This window comes from Triturus cristatus, chromosome 3_1, assembly GCF_964204655.1.
Source record: "Triturus cristatus chromosome 3_1, aTriCri1.1, whole genome shotgun sequence".
Classification (NCBI taxonomy): domain Eukaryota; kingdom Metazoa; phylum Chordata; class Amphibia; order Caudata; family Salamandridae; genus Triturus; species Triturus cristatus.
Window position 1 is genome coordinate 1,099,718,698 of NC_140583.1, and position 6,285 is coordinate 1,099,724,982.

General features: G+C 40.6%; 1 long non-coding RNA gene across 2 annotated transcripts in view; it reads right to left on the reverse strand.

The window, feature by feature from the left end:
- Positions 1–6,285, reverse strand: part of LOC146861586 (uncharacterized) — a 735,453-nt gene that overhangs the window by 728,165 nt on the left and 1,003 nt on the right. The gene's annotated exons all lie outside the window — the stretch shown is intronic.

Consider the following 6,285-nt stretch of genomic DNA (forward strand, 5'->3'; position numbering starts at 1 on the left):
GCATCACTAAACTCAACAACTGCAGATAACATTATGATGAGACTAAATAATTTTCTTGGACACTCCCTCAATTTATGCAGACCAGGGACTTCATATTACATGTTAGAAACCAGGAGCAGAAAAACAAACTCGACTGAATCGTTGTAACTGTGGAATGACATCAGAATAATTAAACTTGAGGAAACAGGGCAGCTGCTTCAATATATGTTTGTCAAGATGCATACTTCTCGCCATTGTAAATATGCAACATCTGTATTATATGGAAATTTTTATATTCTATGTTTTTTGTCTTCCAGTAAAGTGATCTACCATCGACCGGACTTGGTATGTGCATATAAAAGAACAAAAATTTAAATAAATAAACATGCTCTTGGATTCTGCAACAGTTGTGACATCACTATACTTTTGCGCAATGCTAGAGTAATGGTTCCTATACTGATTGGCCCTCAAGGAGAGATGGCGTCTTTTTGCTCTAGGTTTCTGCTGGACTGCTAATGTCTCCATGAACTTGGTGCAGTAAGGAATAAAGATGTCTCTCTGCTCTTGGGCTTGCAGGATGGATGGCGCCTCTATGATTTTGGGCCCTGCAAGAGTCAGAACTTCTCCATTCTCTTGGGCTCTTCAGACAGTGGTGTACGAAACATGAGGGGGCCTCCCTGCAAAGTACAAGGCGGGCCACCTTCCGGACTTACTCAGGAGCTCTGAGGCCAGGGTACTGCACTGAGGTGGCACCCTGGAGCTTGCCCCCCACTGCATGTGCTGCGGGGACCTTTGTTAGGCCACTGTCTTCAGAAGTAACACTGTCTCTATGTTCTTGATCCCCACAGGCTGCTGGTATTTCTATGTTCTTGGTCTCAAGAAGGTGCAGTCACGGCTCTATGGTTTTGGATCCTTTATTACCGATGACGTCTCCATGCTGTAGAGCCCTTCTTTACTAAAGGTGTTGCTATGCACTTTAGCTCAAAAAGTGTGACGGTATCCATGTTTTCTTGGGCACAAGAAGGAACGATGGCTTCTCTAGTCTTTTGTGCCCTGTGTTACTAATGTCTTTATGTATGCAGTATTTGTAGAGTACAAAGATATCTAATAGACAGCAGAATGCTGTATGGCATCTTCTAAGTCAGAGATAACATTTGAGACTGATTATAATCTGGGTGCTGGGAAGGGCTGCTACACACTTGGTCCCTAAAGGAATGTTGGAGTTTCCATCAATATTGTTGGCCCCAAGAGAGAGTGAGGATGTTTCTATTCTCCTAGGTCACACAGGCCACATAGCAGCGCTGATGATGGGAGTCTCCTGAAAAGAGAATTTGCTATGAACTTGGGTCCATAGAGAGAGAAGATCTACACAAACGTGAACCTCGACCTCCGAGGAAAGCAGCTCTGGAGCTGGCGAATCAGAATCAATCGGCAACTCAAGGCCACATATTTGCTGATTTGCATTACAGTAAATTGGACGACAGTTTGAAGCGTTACACCAAGGGAAGTCTTAAGGATTTGGGGGGCCCGAGCCCAATGTATTTTGGGGGGCCCTGTTTGGAACAACTTTGATTGTATGATCCAGTTTCAGCTCTTTCATGCCCTCCATGGTCGAATTCTAAATGTGTGCACATCTGCTATTCAGGGTTAGTGATGTGTGTTTTCAATATTGTAACACAGCGGCAGTTCACTAATATTACTGCATATAATCTCTGTCACACACTCCCATTTTTCATATGTGAGGTCATTTACTGATCTAAAAGAAACTTCCTTTATGGGTTTTGCATGAAACGTAAACACATTTCGTCAGCAAAAATGTCTGTAATAGGCTCCCACACGTTAAAATAAATGATAGAAAAATCCTATTTACAACAATCTGTTTAAAAATTATTCAAGGTAATCTGGGCAAGACTCTCTGCAGAACATAGCTCTATCAGGGGGACCCCTGAAAGTCTGGGGCCCTGAGTCAGAGCCCACTCTGCCCATGCCATAAAACGTGTCTGGTTACACCAATATCTGGGCTGTGAATCGCAGACAGAACACTTTAACTATTGTACTTGCACTCATACATTCCTTTTTTGCAACAGACCGATTCACTTTTCACATAGCCATTTGGTATTCTTCAAAGGTCTTGAGAGACACTGTGTTGTTACACCATGATTCTATTAAAACCAATAGAGTCTAAGAGTTAGAGCGTCAAACAGAAGGTACGATTATAGCTCTGGTTTCCCATTTTTTACAAATTTTTTTTTTTTACAGATGATAAAACATTCCGCTTCTCTTTATTTTTTAAATTATAAAAAAAGGAAAGTTGGTCTTATTTTGTGAGACTCGCAAAGCTAATAACTGTGATGACCAGGCCAGCAGATGTACAGATCAGCAATAAGCGGCAGAAACACACAAGTGGCTTCTCAATGAAGCTTAAATTGGTGCAGAAGTGGACCTGTTTTTACTGATATATTCTGCACGGCTACTTAGAACACTAAAACAAATGTAAGAGTCCATTTATTGGCTATGATCAAGTGGAAATATTCTACGTATAGCTCCAAATAATCAAAAAATGCAAAATAAATAAAGATAAATAAGGATAATATAAGTATCAAAGAAATATGAAAAAATACAGATGGAAATTGAAAACTACTATAAAAAACGTGAGCTTTAAATATAGTCATCTTAAACAGTGAAGGTTAAAACATGTAGAAAACAATAAGTACATATAAGTATAAATCGTAAATAAAAACAAATCATAAGTAACCAACATACAAAACAACCCAGTCAACATGAAAATAATTATGCGACCAAAAGTCTCTAAATAAAATTACAAAATACAAACCTGTATGTAAATTTTCTGTTACGTTAGCAAAGATTTGCATTTTGGTATAAAAACATACAAGTAATGAATAAAAATGAGGTGTAAACTAAAAAACACTCAAAAAACACAAAGCACAAAACATGTGAAAGTGAAAAAACTTGCAAAATGGTTGAATGTTAAAAACTTGTGAATGAAAATGTCAGAGGCAGAAAGATATATGAAAACAAAAAAGCTGTAACAAAAAAGAAAGATGCAGGCAAAAAAAGACGCAATCAAAGCATGAACAAAAAAATGCAAACATAAAAAGAATTTTGCTAGCAGAAAAGTCCTACGTTTAAAATTGCAAACTAAAAAAGTTGGAAGAAAACCTGGAATAAATTTGGAGACATATTTATGGCGAGGATGCTGAGCAGCGGAACAATGTACAAGGGGACAAAAAAATTTGCAGGTTAAAGACAGGTTATTAGCTTATTGTAAAAGGAGGAAGCAATATGCTGATAAGTGGCAAAGTAGGATCTAAGGAGAGGTTTTAAGTATTGGTAAGGTGAATGGGATGCCCCCTAGAGGAAGGTGGAACAGACTTTCCCAGTGTCAAAAAGAGGACAGCCAAAGGAAAAGTAAAAAAGAAAAGCAAAGCATAGAAAAAGTACAGTTAGTTCCCATTTGATATTCGGGTTCATTCCTCAGATACAAAGTATGGTTCCTGTGCCGTGTAATCAAGTTTAATACCATTATTTTCATTCGTGCTTTTGTCAACTACTTTATTTCTGCTTTGTTTCTACTTAAAAGATGCATACAGAGGTTCATAATCTTTACATGTAACATTTTTAGAAGAAACATCAGGGCATTGAATCATCACATATTTCTGAAAGGGAATCACAAGTTAGGGACTGTGTGCAAAGCAAATATCAAAACAAGACCATTTTGCTTTTGGTCTCAAATTTATCTCTTCTCTGTGTATCAGTAAGATGTTTGGGAAACTGCAGCAATGAATGTGTATACATACATGTAGTGCAGTTTTTGCTTCTGTCTCCACGCATGTGTCAGCAGGGACTTCTTCTGAGGACAGTTGGGTGTGAGGAGTTTCACTGGGTTGACACACCCTTATACTAAAACTGCTGATTCCCTTAGTCATGGTCAAGAAATACAGAAAACTCCCACAGAACAGAGGGATAAAAACTCACTCAGGTAGCAGCAGCATTCATGGAGTCCGGTAGTAAAAAAATGGGCAAAGACAAGAACGTCCTCTCAGGTATAACAGGAATTGGCTGCCCCTTTCCAGTTGCTTACAAGCACCTATAGTCAGGCCTATCAACTTCTAAATATTGTTCACTTTGTGAGAAGATGAGGGTGGAGTCTCGGAGGGGGTGGGGCTTTGAGCCCAGCCTGAGAAACTTCTACCGACCTCCCCACCCCAAAAAATCTTCTGAGGCTGCTGTTGATGCCCTGGGGAGGTTTCAAACCTGCAACAGACACCAGCTGTGCAAAGCCTCCAAACATGAAGTGAAAACCACTCTGTGCCATAGTTTACAGCTCATGGTGGGTTCTAGTATGTGACACTGACTTCTCACTGGGGGTCTGTGTGAAGGGAGCAGACACTGGGTAACACAAGGTGGTACCTTGTGAGTTGGAAGGTCTGCATAATAGTTAGCATAACTGGATGATGGGCAATGTTCAGGTAGCATGGTCAGACTTATGGACAACCCGTCCATCCCTTTCACATTTAACTTGTTGTGATGTCATCAGCTTGCATTTAATTTGATACTATATTGATTCCGCTGCCTTTTCTTATGAGAGTGGTTCAACAGATTGGCAGAACACTGTACATTAAATCAGATCACTGTCTATCCTTCACTTTGTTCGCTTGAGCCTGTGGAAAGAGAAAATGGACAGCCAGTAAGCTGTTCACTCTTGAATCAGTCTGAGCAGCCATACTTCCAGTTTGACTGCATGGCCCAAAAAGGAGTGCTGTTAGACCTAAACAGGCTATTGTGTCTGCATATCCTTTGGCCATGCAACACCGAAGCATGGAGGCAACTCCACCATAGAGAAGCAAAGTCCAGACTGGTATGGGTGATCACTCCGCTATCCACTCAAGGAGACCACACAATACTGGAAAGAAGGGACAGTTTGCTTCTGCTACTTGGATCCTTGGACCGCAATTGCATGATAATGTCACCAGGGCATAAGAAAGGTAAGCGAGTGCAAAGCAGCATACTCAGCAGCACCACCAGAACACCAGGGCACAATAGCAAAATACTGAGCAGCACTCATAGCATACTGGGTAGCAGCACACTGAGCAGCACTGTACTGAGCACAGTATACTGAGTAATGGGACATTGAGCAGCACGTTGAGCAGCAGCTATTATACTATTGCATATCAAACACAGTAATGTAATGGCCTACTATAAGAATACACTGGGCAATCAGTCAAGGACAAAAATATTGTAAGGTAAATGTATATAGAGTATAGATTTGCTATTTCTAGCTCCGAATCTATGCACCTTGAAGATACAAATTGTCTAAGTACATATATGTGGAGTTAGGTATGGAAAATCTATACTTACCTTTCGATATTTCGGTTTCGATATTTCGTCCGCGATGCTTGCATATCACGATGTTCTGTCTTCGATATTCAGCAAACACTCCCTCCTCTAAGCAGCAGTATATGGGGCAGCAGAGTGCTAAGATGCAGCACTTGCATATAATGTGCGAGGCCCTCGAGTTCTGGGCATCAGCCTGGCATACTGAGCAGCAACAATGTGGCATATTGAGTAACCCCTCGATAGTACTGCCAGTGCCTGATAGATCAAACTGCACTATGAGAGGATGATCAGCATTTGGACTATTTCAGAAACACATAGGTATATATTGTGCACAATCTGGCATAAAATGGTAGCATCTTGACATCTGACAGCAACAGATTCAATGTTATTTTATGTCTGACACAGGTATTCTGTTGTAATGTTCAACAGCACAGGAACAGCCAAGGGAATTATGTCACATCCAAGAAACTTAAAACAGAGATGACTTCTGTCACTTGCTGCTCAGTGAAATATACAGTGCAGTAGATCCAGCACACTCTTTAAATTCCCATGCCCCAGGGGAGTTTAGCCAAAAGAGTGGGGAAAAATTATGTTTTAAAAGGTAAAATTTATTGACGTGTTTGTTTTAATATTATTTTTCTCCTACAACATCTCTCACTCTCCAAAGTGTCACCACCCTTCAAGGTGCACTCCCCCACCCTACACCGACACAGAGGAATTATCCAATTTATCGAGAAAAATGATATATTTGGGGTTCTTTAGCTCTCAGCTTTGCCTGAGGCCTTCGGGTGCTACAAGGGAGCGACCATAAAGGCTGCGCGGCTAAGCTTTGTCAGGTGCTAGCAAAAGTACCAATTCTTTCAAAACACAGAAACGTATTTTCTGGCAAGTTAAAATATGGTAAAGCCTGAAGACGGTCAGGGAAGGAAAGGCCAGATCCATAACACG